This window comes from Crinia signifera, chromosome 3 (genome assembly GCF_055691185.1).
Source record: "Crinia signifera chromosome 3, ASM5569118v1, whole genome shotgun sequence".
Lineage (NCBI taxonomy): Eukaryota > Metazoa > Chordata > Amphibia > Anura > Myobatrachidae > Crinia > Crinia signifera.
The window spans coordinates 323,516,871-323,531,904 of record NC_139219.1 but is presented as its reverse complement, the minus strand read 5'-3'; the positions used below and the strand labels follow the sequence as shown (position 1 = coordinate 323,531,904).

The 15,034-nt window shown below is 50.1% G+C and overlaps 2 long non-coding RNA genes across 2 annotated transcripts in view; one reads left to right on the top strand and one right to left on the bottom strand.

The window, feature by feature from the left end:
- LOC146064861 (uncharacterized) overlaps positions 1–15,034 on the bottom strand; it is a 34,713-nt gene that overhangs the window by 830 nt on the left and 18,849 nt on the right. The window contains exon 2 of the long non-coding RNA XR_014471864.1: positions 9,918–9,989. This is a non-coding gene — a long non-coding RNA (uncharacterized LOC146064861). The remainder of the gene's footprint in view (positions 1–9,917; positions 9,990–15,034) is intronic.
- Positions 1–15,034, top strand: part of LOC146064859 (uncharacterized) — an 82,163-nt gene that overhangs the window by 55,785 nt on the left and 11,344 nt on the right. The window lies entirely within an intron of this gene.

Here is a 15,034-nt window from a genome sequence, read left to right as displayed (position 1 = left end):
TATTCATTCGTATTAAGAACACGATATATCGTATTCGTATTCTTAGTAAATTTCCCCCTATGTGTAAGCTGGAACACATGACTTGGGGTGCGAAAAAAATCGCTTGGCCAGCTTTAGACAATGGGCACAATTCAGACCTCTTCGCACGACTGCGAAATCATACAGCAGTCAATTACCAATGAACGGCGCATGCATATAGGCCGCCAAGCGATGAACTCCTGCAACTTTTTCTGATCGCTGGCCGTTCGCACAGTTATTGACAGGAAGTAGGCGTCTGGGGGTGGGAAGCGGCCCTTTACTGGGAGTGCTATGAAAAATGCAGGCATGTTGGGAAAAACCGCAGGCGCGTGCCCAAAGTGCGAGTGGACTTGTGGTCAGGGACTCTGCTGCATTGTCTATTTAGCTATGATCCTATCCCCAAACTGTCATGGGAAGAGACTGCCCTCATTCCTGGGGCCTCACCTGTCCCTTCATATACAAGTAGATGACGGAGGCTGATGGCAGGGGGGGGGGGTAGATCTGCTTCCAGGCTGTGTGGGGATTGCCGGCAGCGATGCTTGGGGGAGGATGCTGACCATCAAGCCCTCCTGCAGGATTAATGACCCAGGATTGTATGCAGTGCCGGATTAAGGTCTAAATGGGCCTGGAGCTGAAAATGATCAAGGGCCTATTATGCGCAATAATAGGGGTTGTGGCCAGCACCTAATAATGTGGGGGGCGTGACCAGTGTTCTGTTTGGGTGGTCTGTCTCTATTTGTGTAAATACAGTACTTTCAACCGATTATATATGCCTGGAAAAGGCAGGGGGCTGGCATAGGAAAAATGCAGGGAGATATATTGGTGGGTGCCCTCCAAAGGTGCACCCGCAGGATGCCAATGTCCTCAGATACTTGCGGGGTGAGGCAGCACTCCAGTCATAAAAAAATACTGAAAGCCAAAACCTGGTAGACAACATTTCAGCACCTTTTATGTGGTCACCTAAGTTTACCACACCATATACCCCTTATACAAACCATGCAACACAGTACTAACGCCCTTATACTGGTTTTGCCTCTTACACATTATGGAGAGATTGATGGGAGATTGTCCCAAAAAACGAATCTGCGCTTTTGTGAGCTGCTCTGTGAAAGTGTTAGTAATTTGGAAGGTTTTGCTAGAAGCAATAACACCAAGTGCTTGTAGGAGCCGGACTGGAGGCAAAGCATGGGGGTAGGCTCCCCTGACAGGGTTTGTAGGGAGCTGACTAGCTGGACAGTCATAGAAGGGGTGTCTAAGGAGAGGCTCATAGGGGGATGGGCTTAACGGGGTGTAGTAAGGGTATATAAGCAGGATGCAGGCAGGAAATAGGGGTCACTGGGAGATTTTTCTGAACAGCTCCCACCCACCCTCCCTAATTTTATAATTTTGAGGAAGAATTATTGATAGGTTGTCTTTTGTCACAGTGGCCTGTGCGGAGGGGGGTCCTCGAGGTTAGTGGCATTGAGGCTTAATTATGCGGCGGGGAGGGCCCCATGAGGGGGCTGGACTCCCCTGGGTGAGGCTAATTAATGAGCACTGGGTGTTGACAATTGGTGCCCTCGAGCCAATCGCTATCGGCTGGGGGTAACAACTCCTGGAAGTGCTTAGAGGTGTGGATAGATTTATTGAGGGCCTCGGGGACCACCTTCCGTGGGGAATGTTTTTGATTATTGTTAATTTTGTATTGTTTCAATAAAGATGGCTGCTGTGGCCAATTTTATCCAACAAGAGAGTTATGTCATTTGTGGGGGGATAATTGGGCACAGCGATTAGACAATACCCTGTCATGTATTTGACAATTACAGTAGATAGGAAGGAGAGGGTTTAAGGTTAAAGCGAAGAGGAATAGATTAGGAATAAAAGACAAATGAGAAAGGTAAATAATAATAATGCCTGCGAGAGTGCTGGTGAGTGTCCTACGCTCTTGTCCTGAGTCCGACTCCTGTCACTGTGAGTGTCATCCTCTCCTTTGTCATTGCTAAGGAGAGGATGAGACTCACATTAGAATGACTTCTGCAGAGCATTCTTCCCTGAGACATCTGCTGAGGGAGGAAAACAATATATATCTGTGTGTTCCCATAGGCATTACGTGTGTTCCATAATGTGTAATGGGTAACGCCTCAATTTTCTGATGGCACGCCTCCTTTCCACAAGGCCACACCCCCTTTGCGGCGCAAGGGTCCCGTCTCCTTCTGGTGGGCCTGTGTGCTCAAAATGCCAGGGCCGATTTCTGGTCCCAGTCCAGCCCTGTACACAAACAGATTGAGCAATGATGCACAATATGCTTCATAAACTAGGGCATTGTGCACCAAAGGCGCGCATTAAAAGTTGACACCATAATGTCCATTACGTATTATGCCAAACACCATACTGTCCATTACGTATTATGCCAAACACCATAATGCCTATTAAAAATTATGCTACATAAGTGCTGCTTACCTACATGCTCATTGCCAGGGGTTCTATGCTTGTTGCCATGTGGGATTACATGCTCATTGCCAAGGGGAATACATGCTCGCAGTAACTGGGGGACAGCCGCCGCCGGGCACAAATGACAGCTATTGACAGCTGGGCAGAGAGCAGGGGGCTGCCCTGCTGTATTCAGAGCACTGCATGTCCCAACTATTTGAAATAATACCCCTTTCACACCAGAAAATGCAGGGATTTACCCAGGAATATGGTCCCAGGATCATGCAGGGACATTCCCGGACCCTTTTACACCTGCATTTTCTGGTTTGAGGGGGAGAGAAAACTGCCCCCCCCCCCCCCCCCCCCCCCCCCCCCCCCTATAACCAACCAGCTATATTTTTGGAACCAACTGGCCCATTTACATGAGACCAGTATCATATTTAAGAACTTTTAAATGGGCTTTGAATGATTTTGGTCCCGTGAAACTGTGCCGTTTGCTTCCAGAGAAATCTGTCCTCAAACAACATGAACAGCCATGAAATTACATTTCAGAAATGAAAAAATTGGTTTACCCGCAATATCTCTAGAACCAATGAACCCATATGGACCTGATATCAGATTGAAGGCCCAGCGATATGGGTTTGAATGAGATCAACCACAAGCTTCTGTGATGCCAGAGGGGGAACTGGCAGCCATTGGAACCGGGTGGGGGTCGGAATTAGCGGGTCCCATGTTATCCTATGGGGAAAACGTTCCAGCTTTGTCTGACGGTATCTCCGGTTCCCGGGAGGCTAGTGACGTGGGGCAGGGCTCGTTGGAAAGCCCAGGCCCTCAGCTACAAAATGGGCCTATTTAGAGAGTGGGCCTGGAGCTGTAGCTCCATCAGGCCCATTGTTAATCCAGCCCTGATTGTATGTCAAGGCAGAGAAAGATTGTCAATAATGTGGTGCGCCTATAAGGTCTCTAAGCATAAAAATGTACCTACTGTATATTGGTTTAATTTAAAAATTGCAAAATTTAAAACACACAAGACAGCATAACAAGAAAGTGACAACAAAGTAGGAATAAAGTGTGTTAAAAATAAGGTGTCTTGCTGGCAGCGCAGGTTCATACACACTGAGTTGCTATCCCCCTGCCCGGCACCGATGGAGGGGGTAGGACGGCTTTGCATAGTGCAGCGATATGCAAAGCCGTCCTCAAAGCCGCTCATCTGCTGGTATAACCAGCAGATGAGCTTCTTTTCCAGCAATGATGCGGGAGCAGGCCGCAACGCTCATCGCTGGGCATACACACTGGGCGGCTTTTCCCCTGCCCGGCCCCGATGGAGGGGGGAGGATGGCTTTGCATAATGCAGTGCTATGCAAAGCCACTCATCTGCTGGTATAACCTGGTATAACCAGCAGATGAGCGGCTTTTCCGGGGATGATGCGGGAGCACACTGCAACGCTCATCGCCGGGCCATACACACTGGACGGCTTTGAGCTGAAAGCCGTTCAAACATGCTGTTTTGAGCGACTTTCAGCCCAAAGTTGCCCAGTGTGTATGGGCCTTTATTCAATATATCCTGCAGATATCTTTAATTAACACTTGTATTAATACATTTATTTGTAACAAACAGTGTTTGTGGGCGAGATGTCCTAAAGGGGAAATGCGGTAAAACCCCCATTTTACCGCATTTTCCTATGTACTATTACCTGACCGCACCGTTATCGCAGGGCAGGGTATCGCCACCTTTGTCGACCAGTGCTCCTCCTGTTGAACTCTTAGTGCAATTGGAACCGCTACTGATTACCGTTTGGTGAACTGATGCCTATGTTATAATTTGATTCGCATTGACATCTGGGCAATAATCTAGAGGTACAGTATGTGTGTAAGGCAGCTGTAATAAGTAAATCTAAAATGGCAGATAAATTTAAAGAGTGAATTTCAATGAGATCCAGAAGAAGGCGTTTATGGCCCTTATTCTGGTTGGTGCGGTCGAGCCGCATATGCGGCTCCGACCGCACCAGACGAATCCCCGCCCACCATACGGTTCGCCACGGCCGTCCGTACACGGACGGCTGGCGAACCGCACGAAAATGGTGGAGGCGTACGCCTCCACCATGCTGGGAGCTGCCCCCTGCATTCGATGGTCGACGACCATCGAAGGCAGGACCGCACGCCGCGGCAGCTCCCGCAAGCTGAGACCACACGGACAATCGTCCGTGTGGTAGCTTGTATGGGGGCTGAAAGCTGACATCCGGCGACGTCAGCTTTCCGCCCCCATGAGTGGCGTCATGCCCTCATTACCATGCGTACGCCCCGCGTTTGCATGGGAACGCCCATGAAACGCGGGGCGTACACATAGGGAAATGAGGGGATGAAGCCCCTCACGCCCCTATACGCCCCCTTTGCGGCGTCTAAATTTTTAACACGGAGAATTCCCCTGCACATGCGCAGAGTGACCTCTGCGCATGTGCAGAGAGAAAACATCGGCGGTACGGCCGCACGCGGGCCGTACCGAGCCGATTAGAATAAGGGCCTATGTCTGTATCTATGAATTGGCGATATAAAAATGCCACATACTGTAGTTGTTTTCTTCATTTAGTCCTTTCGGGGACATTGTGTCTAGCAGATGAGCCTTGTTTCTTGTCTAAGAAGTTCATTGTCCAGGTCACCTCTCTGAATGCCCATAGACACAGGGAGCACATGGCACAGAAGGGCACACAACCACAGGGAGCACATGGCACAGGAGGGCACACCACCACAGGGAGCACATGGCACAGGAGGGCACACCACCACAGGGAGCACATGGCACCGGAGGGCACACACCACCACAGAGAGCAAATGGCACAGGAGGGCACACAACCACAGGGAGCACATGGCACAGAAGGGCACACCACCACAGGGAGCACATGGCACAGGAGGGCACACCACCACAGGGAGCACATGGCAAAGGAGGGCACACCACCACATGGAGCACATGGCACCGGAGGGCACACACCACCACAGAGAGCAAATGGCACAGGAGGGCACACAACCACAGGGAGCACATGGCACAGAAGGGCACACCACCACATGGAGCACATGGCACAGGAGGGCACACACCACCACAGGGAGCAAATGGCACACACCACCACAGGGAGCACATGGCACAGGAGGGCACACCACCACATGGAGCACATGGCACAGGAGGGCACACCACCACATGGAGCACATGGCACAGGAGGGCACACCACCACAGGGAGCACATGGCACAGGAGGGCTCACAACCACAGGGAGCACATGGCACAGGAGGGCACACCACCACAGGGAGCACATGGCACAGGAGGGCACACACCACCACAGGGAGCACATGGCACAGGAGGGCACACCACCACATGGAGCACATGGCACAGGAGGGCACACCACCACATGGAGCACATGGCACAGGAGGGCACACCACCACAGGGAGCAAATGGCACAGGAGGGCACACCACCATAGGGAGCACATGGCACAGGAGGGCACACCACCACATGGAGCACATGGCACAGGGGGGCACACCACCACATGGAGCACATGGCACAGGAGGGCATACCACCACAGGGAGCACATGGCACAGGAGGGCTCACAAACACAGGGAGCACATGGCACAGGAGGGCACACCACCACAGGGAGCACATGGCACAGGAGGGCACACCACCACATGGAGCACATGGCACAGGAGGGCACACACCACCACAGGGAGCACATGGCACAGGAGGGCACACCACCACATGGAGCACATGGCACAGGAGGGCACACCACCACATGGAGCACATGGCACAGGAGGGCACACACCACCACAGGGAGAACATGGCACAGGAGGGCTCACAACCACAGGGAGCACATGGCACAGAAGGGCACACCACCACAGGGAGCACATGGCACAGGAGGGCACACCACCACATGGAGCACATGGCACAGGAGGGCACACCACCACAGGGAGCACATGGCACAGGAGGGCTCACAACCACAGGGAGCACATGGCACAGGAGGGCACACCACCACAGGGAGCACATGGCACAGGAGGGCACACCACCACATGGAGCACATGGCACAGGAGGGCACACCACCACAGGGAGCACATGGCACAGGAGGGCTCACAACCACAGGGAGCACATGGCACAGGAGGGCACACCACCACAGGGAGCACATGGCACAGGAGGGCACACCACCACATGGAGCACATGGCACAGGAGGGCACACCACCACAGGGAGCACATGGCACAGGAGGGCTCACAACCACAGGGAGCACATGGCACAGGAGGGCACACCACCACATGGAGCACATGGCACAGGAGGGCACACCACCACAGGGAGCACATGGCACAGGAGGGCTCACAACCACAGGGAGCACATGGCACAGGAGGGCACACCACCACAGGGAGCACATGGCACAGGAGGGCTCACAACCACAGGGAGAACATGGCACAGAAGGGCACACCACCACAGGGAGCACATGGCACAGGAGGGCACACCACCACATGGAGCACATGGCACAGGAGGGCACACCACCACAGGGAGCACATGGCACAGGAGGGCTCACAACCACAGGGAGCACATGGCACAGAAGGGCACACCACCACATGGAGCACATGGCACAGGAGGGCACACCACCACAGGGAGCACATGGCACAGGAGGGCTCACAACCACAGGGAGCACATGGCACAGGAGGGCACACCACCACAGGGAGCACATGGCACAGAAGGGCTCACAACCACATGGAGCACATGGCACAGGAGGGCACACACCACCACAGGGAGCAAATGGCACAGGAGGGCACACAACCACAGGGAGCACATGGCACAGGAGGGCACATAACCACAGGGAGCACATGGCGGCACATAACCACAGGGAGCACATGGCACAGGAGGGCACACACCACCACAGGGGGCACATGAGGGCACACACCACCACAGGGAGCACATGAGGGCACACACACCACCACAGGGAGTACATGGCACATGAGGGCACAGGGCTCGCCGTCTGATGTCCCAGCAGCCCCTCCCTCAGCTTGGGATGGCCATCGACTATTGATGTTCCCAAAAAAATGGTTGGGACCTAGTGCTCGATGTTTTGGGTATCGACAGACAAGGTTGGATTAGTTTTATGCCATCGATGGATGGCATCCGATGGCAATGATTTTTTATTTCCTCCCACTGGTTGGTATGGCCGGCCGTGTGCGCTTGTGCTGCGTCGGCATAGATGGCTGGAGGTTGCCGCTCGGCTATATGTAATCACGCCCAGGATGGTGCATAGACCCCGCCCCATCCCGGCCCCACCCCCGTTTGTCTGCCAGTCATGGGCCCACTGCCAATTCCTCCCTCCCCTCCACATTCCGCACCCTCTATCATGCCCCACCAATGCCCTCCCTTCTTGGAGTCCCTGCTCATAGCCACAAGTCATAACACCAGGCCTAAGAAGGGCAGAGGTATAAATACACCTAACATGACCGAGCAGGAAGTCGCGGAGCGGGGGAAGGCCGGGTATTTCATATACAACACACAAGTTTTAATGAACAGACGTAAAAGTTCAGCATTCTTCAGTGGAAAAACATCTGATGACACAGAAAGGATGATACACAGATTTATACACCCACCTCAAGCCCACACTGCTGCAGAACAGAACGATGAGAAATACCTTCACTGCTGTTCTCACAGATGAGGAGGAGGACTGGTAGCTTTCATTACCTAACTCAGAGTGTCCGGGAAACTTCCACCTTATGGAGAGAACTCCCTGGCTCCTGAGAGAGCAGAGAGTACCCCCAAAAAGGTGCTCAGATACCGGCTTCAGCGAGAACGGTCATCTGCCTACGCTTCCACACCATTCCCACGGCACGTGGATAATAATTTAAATGAAGATCGCCTCTGCGGGGTCTCTGGTGTTCTGGGCAGCTCCATGTAGTCTCCCCTTCATCTTCCCGCTAGGGTAAGGCTGCTGGTAGTCTCAACGCCTGCTGTGAGGCTCAGGACCGGTTCAGATGCCAGGTCTCTGAGTATTATACATTAGTCTCTACTGGGCGGTACAGTGGGGCGGCTCATCGGATATGCGGAAAGGCTTATGGAGATTTAATGGAAGTGCCGCAGGTGTGCTATTGAAAGTAGTTTGCATACAAAATTGCTTCCTCGCTCACATTGGAGCCATATTTTGCCAGGTGGAATTTCACTGCGGGAGGCAGCTTAACGAATTTGCGTCTGTGCAATCAGGTTCGATTCATGCCCGTATAGTGTGTCGGATACAGTGCCGGTCAGATACTGTGTGCGGGTTAGTGCTCATCAGATACAATGCAGGATATTGTGCAGGTTGGATACAGTGCAGGATGCAGTGTGGGATACACAGCAGGTTGCATACAGTGCAGGATACAGAGAAGATTGGATACAGAGCAGGTTGGATACAGTGCGGGATACAGAGAAGGTTGGATACAGAGCAAGTTGGATATAGAGCTGGTTGGATGCAGTGCAGGATATATACAGTGCTGGATACTGAGCAGGTTGGATACAGTGTGGGTAAGATACAGTGTGGTACACAGAGCAGGTTGGATACAGTACAGGTTGGCTACTGTGCGGGATTCAGAGCAGGTTGGATACAGAGCAGGTTGGATACAGTACAGGTTTGATACAGTGTGGGGTACAGAGCAGGTTGGATACAGTGCGGGATACAGTGCAGGTTGGATACAGTGCGGGATACAAAGCAGGTTGGATACAGTGCGGGATCCAGAGCAGTGTGGGTTCCAGAGCAGGTTGGATACAGTGTGGGATCCAAAACAGGTTGAATACAGAGTAGGATCCAGAGCAGGTTGAATACAGTGCGGGATACAGAGCAGGTTGGATACAGTGCGGGATACAGAGCAGGTTGGATACAGTACAGGTTGGATACAGTACAGGTTTGATACAGTGTGGGATACAGAGCAGGTTGGATACAGTGCGGGCTACAGTGCATGTTGGATACAGTGCTGGGTACAGAGCAGGTTGGATACAGTGCGGGATCGAGAGCAGGTTAAACACAGTGTGAGTTCCAGAGCAGGTTGGATACAGTGTGGGTAAGATACAGTGGGGGATCCAGAGCAGGTTGGATACAGTGTGGGTAAGATAAAGTGGGGGATCCAGAGCAGTTTGGATACAGTGCGGGATACAGAGCAGTTTGGATACAGAGCAGGTTGGATACAGTGTGGGATACAGAGCAGGTTGGATATAGTGCAGGATACAGAGCAGATTGGATATAGTGCAGGTTGGATACAGAGCTGGTTGGATACAGTGCAGGTTGGATACGCTATAGAGCGCTATATGGTTTATAACAAATTATTCATATAGAGTAAAACAATGTAGGCATAAATCAATAAACACGTGTCAAACACTGTTAAAAAAGCACATTCTGTTCAAGAACCGCAATTCATAAAAAAATATATATAATCAATCAAGTACAGAATCCTGGTTATTTCATTAATATATGATGCAGTATCCTGGTCAGTACAGTCCCACAGCAGCTTACAGGATACTCAGACCTCCGGTCATTGGCCCTTATTCAGGTTGATTCGTTTGCAATCACATCCATGTTTGGGGCCTAAAATAAAACAAAAAATAATCTTGTGACAACGTGTGGGAAATGTTTTGCAGTATGTAGCAATACTTATTCTAAAATATATGTTTTCTATATTCATTATTATAAATTATTAAAAATTTAACGCCGAAAAGATTGTGGGACATTTTGAATCTGACATTTTTTGTATTGTCAAAAGATGTTTTATGTTTAACAAACGAACAATATATATTTTGTAACAATTGCCACCTTATTGTGTAACCTATTTTTTTCAAAACTGAAAAAAAAATTGGGTGAAAGGTTTCCGAAAACTAAAGTTGACCATCCCCATAGGCAAACGCATGGGGGTTTCTGGTTGCCCGGAGACCCCCCTCCTCTTGGCAAGTGCGTTAAATTATGACAATAGCACGGGTATGTAATATGATCAGTATAGCTGCCACCACATCCTGCAGTAAAACAATTTTTGTAAAAACCCTGGCGAAAATACACATATAGAATTCATACACTGACACAATTAAATGTGTGGGTCACTTTGGATGACCCTAAGTATAAAGGAAAAAGCAGACCATAGTGCAAATATTGTATTCCCAATTAGCCAATTTAATGGTATATAGATGCCTTGTATCAGTCCTGTGGAGGATCCCTTATACCCCATTGTGGGTTAATGTGGGCTAGGTGACATGAGGGAGGTTGCTAGACTAATGAGGGAGATTGCTGCTATGTCAGGGAATCTCCTGCAGAATGCAGGAGGGGAGGTAACTATGATGTAACAGTGTAATGTGGGCTAGGTGACATGAGGGAGATTGCTAGACTAATGAGGGAGAGAGGGAGATTGCTGCTATGTCAGGGAGTCTCCTGCAGAATGCAGGAGGGGAGGTAACTATGATGTAACAGTGTAATATGGGCTAGGTGACATGAGGGAGATTGCTAGACTAATGAGGGAGAGAGGGAGATTGCTGCTATGTCAGGGAGTCTCCTGCAGAATCCAGGAGGGGAGGTAACTATGATGTAACAGTGTAATGTGGGCTAGGTGACATGAGGGAGGTTGCTAGACTAATGAGGGAGATTGCTGCTATGTCAGGGAATCTCCTGCAGAATGCAGGAGGGGAGGTAACTACGATGTAACAGTGTAATGCGGGCTAGGTGACATGAGGGAGATTGCTAGACTAATGAGGGAGATTGCTGCTATGTCAGGGAGTCTCCTGCAGAATTTGGGAGGGGAGGTAACTATAATGTGACAGTGTAATGTGGGCTAGGTGACATGAGGGAGATTGCTAGACTAATGAGGGAGAGAGGGAGATTGCTGCTATGTCAGGGAGTCTCCTGCAGAATGCGGGAGGGGAGGTAACTATGATGTAACAATGTAATATGGGCTAGGTGACATGAGGGAAATTGCTAGACTAATGAGGGAGAGAGGGAGATTGCTGCTATGTCAGGGAGTCTCTTGCAGAATGTAGGAGGGGAGGTAACTATGCTGTAACAGTGTAATGTGGGCTAGGTGACATGAGGGAGATTGCTAGACTTATGGGGGAGAGAGGGAGATTGCTGCTATGTCAGGGAGTCATCTGCAGAAAGCAGGAGGGGAGGTAACTATGATGTAACAGAGTAATGTGGGCTAGGTGACATGAGGGATATTGCTAGACTAATGAGGGAGATTGCTGCTATGTCAGGGAGTCTCCTGCAGAATGCAGGAGGGGAGGTAACTATGGTGTAACAGTGTAATGTGGGCTAGGTGACATGAGGGAGATTGCTAGACTAATGAGGGAGAGAGGGAGATTGCTGCTATGTCATGGAGTCTCCTGCAGAATGCAGGAGGGGAGGTAACTATAATGTAACAGTGTAATGTGGGCTAGCTGACATGAGGGAGATTGCTAGACTAATAAGGGAGATTGCTGCTATGTCATGGAGTCTCCTGCAGAATGCAGGAGGGGAGGTAACTATGATGTAACAGAGTAATGTGGGCTAGGTGACATGAGGGATATTGCTAGACTAATGAGGGAGATTGCTGCTATGTCAGGGAGTCTCCTGCAGAATGCAGGAGGGGAGGTAACTATGGTGTAACAGTGTAATGTGGGCTAGGTGACATGAGGGAGATTGTTAGACTAATGAGGGAGAGAGGGAGATTGCTGCTATGTCAGGGAGTCTCGTGCAGGATGCAGGAGGGGAGGCAACTGTGGCTTATGGATACGACGATAGCGTTCATCGCTGGGGGGAAAGCCTTTCAGTGCACACACACACACTGAGCGGCTTTCCCCCTGCCTTGCGCCGACGGAGGGGAGAGAAAGCAGCGGTATGCAAAGCCGTCCTCAAAGCCGCTCATCTGCTGGTATTACCAGCAGATGAGCAGCTTTCCCAGTGATGATGCGGGATTGCGAAGCAGCGCTCATCGCCGGGACATGCACACTGGGCGGCTTTGAGCTGAAACCTGCTGTTTTGAGCGGCTTTCAGCTTAAAGTTGCCCAGTGTGTATGGGCCTTTAACTCCAATGCTCTGCAGAGTGGGAGATTTAGGATTACATTTGGAAACCCCTCCTCTAAAAATCCTGCATTTGCCACTGGCCCCCTGGAAATCCTCGCCCAAGTCTGCATTGCAGTAGAGGAGATCTAGGGTGCGGCAACCAAGGACAGCAAGCTCCCGGTAAATGGGAAACTTACTTGGTTTGTGTTTATTAAAATGTAAATGTTATATGATGCTGACATTGTTTTCTTTATTTAAAGATGTCACCGCTGAGGCCCAGCCACCAATGCTTCAGCGGGATCCGCAGCTGGAAGCTGAGGGGCCACAACACACACATGACCAGCAGGGGATACTTGCTGCTGCGCTGCAGGATAAAATCTTGGGAGTACTCAGCCGCATTGCTGACTCCCAAGAAAGCTGGCAAAATTATTTATGGTACTTGTTTCCTAGCCGTGCCCATCGTATCGCAGACCATAAGGCATACGATGGTATGCGATGCGATGTTACGCGATGGCAGGCGATGGTATACAATTTTAAATTGTATACCATCGCATTTTATGCCATTGTATCGCATAAACATTGGTATGCGATTTAAAATTGTATAAGCACCCTAATGGGTTTTTCAATGTTAAAAGTGCCCCCTAGAAGATAATTAACCGTGATGGGTGCATAGTATGTTAAAAGCACCCCCAACGGCACCCCCACTATCAACGCTAACCCGAAGCGTGGCGAGCGCAGCGGTTCGCGTCTTCCGACATTTTCATACCCCCACGCGAGGGGACGCGTATTACTTTACATGTATTCCGCGTCCCCTCGCGGGGCACGCTGCGCTCACCACGCTTCTGGTTGGCGTTCATAGTGGGGGTGACGTGGGGGTGCATTTAACATTGTAAGCCCCCATTAGGGTGCTTATACAATTAAAAATCGCAATTTTATGCGATTATATGTCGTACGACTTAACTTAATATCATGGGTGCCGTGCTAATACACAAGTACCTTATTTATTAGGGAAACTCATTAGTACCACCCGGGCACTAGTGGTTGCCCATTGTGCAGCAACAAAATCAGCTCAATCCCCTGTTGGGCCAAGTCCCCCACCTCCTTGTCCTTCCATGGAACCCCCAATTCCACCTCCAAGACCAGCCAGAAGGAAATCTGCAAGGCTAAACGAGGGAGGAAAGAGTGAGGTGGTGGCTACTCCCTATTGATTTTATTTCTATGATGTTCTTCCAATTTTTCTCCTTGTTTTGTGCACCCATGTTTTTTGGCCCAAACTCAATCTGGGCCCGTGCTGAAGGTACCACGATATGAAGGAGCTCATTTGAAAATGCGCGATTCCTGGCTCTGTTTGCCTATCCCTGGTTACCGTGATTAGTGGGAGTGGACATTCAGTATAGCATGGCCTGTCCCTGCGTCAGCCACCTGTTCTGGTCCAGATGTTGCTGATGTAGGAATATTTTTGTGGTGCTGGTGTTTGTTTCTTGTATCTACTTTTATTTTGTGAAACGGACAATGGTGCAGAGACCAACACCAAACAATGACATTTATTTTTCCCTTTAGTCATGTGTGTAATGTGCAATGTTTTCACAGCAGTTTTGGTAATAGATGTCATAACGTGTCTACTAATAACGTGTGAGCTTTGTAGGGTCATGAAATAATGGTTTACAAAGTTGTAATAGGAGTAAGCTCGTGTTAAATATAAATGAAGACCATTGGTGGATGTGGACATTGAGTGGCTTCATTCAATAATGTCCTGGACTCCCAAAAACATGTCAATTTAAATGTATTGAGAGTCACATGTTGACAAACACAACACTGGTATTTAAATACATAAGAACATAGATGTAGGAGAGTTGACACATGTCAACTTGTTGTATTTGTGTGTAGTCTTGGCCAACATGACATTGACACTTGTGTGTTAAGGTAGCAGATTTTGGGATGGTACATAAGAGCAGTTAAGAATACTGCTGCAAGTGTGGTTTAACCCAATTAAATCTATAATAGATAAGAAGCATGAGAAGTGGAAATTTTTAAACTGCAAAAGGGTGCTTCCCGTGGGCCTGCATTGAGTAGATGTGGTTAGGTAACTCGTTAATGAGAGAAACTTGTATGGTGCATGGGTGAGTATTGTGTGCAGGTGCATGGGTGAGTATTGTGTGCAGGTGCACGGGTGAGTATTGTGTGCAGGTGCACGGGTGAGTATTGTGTGCAGGTGCATGGGTGAGTATTGTGTGCAGGTGCATGGGTGAGTATTGTGTGCAGGTGCATGGGTGAGTATTGTGTGCAGGCGCATGGGTGAGTATTGTGTGCAGGTGCATGGGTGAGTATTGTGTGCAGGTGTATGGGTGAGTATTGTGTGCAGGTGCATGGGTGGGTATTGTGTGCAGGTGTATGGGTAAGTATTGTGTGCAGGTGCATGGGTGAGTATTGTGTGCAGGTGTATGGGTGAGTATTGTGTGCAGGTGCATGGGTGAGTATTGTGTGCAGGTGCATGGGTGGGTATTGTGTGCAGGTGCATGGGTGGGTATTGTGTGCAGGTGCATGGGTGAGTATTGTGTGCAGGTGCATGGGTGGGTATTGTGTGCAGGTGCATGGGTGAGTATTGTGTGCAG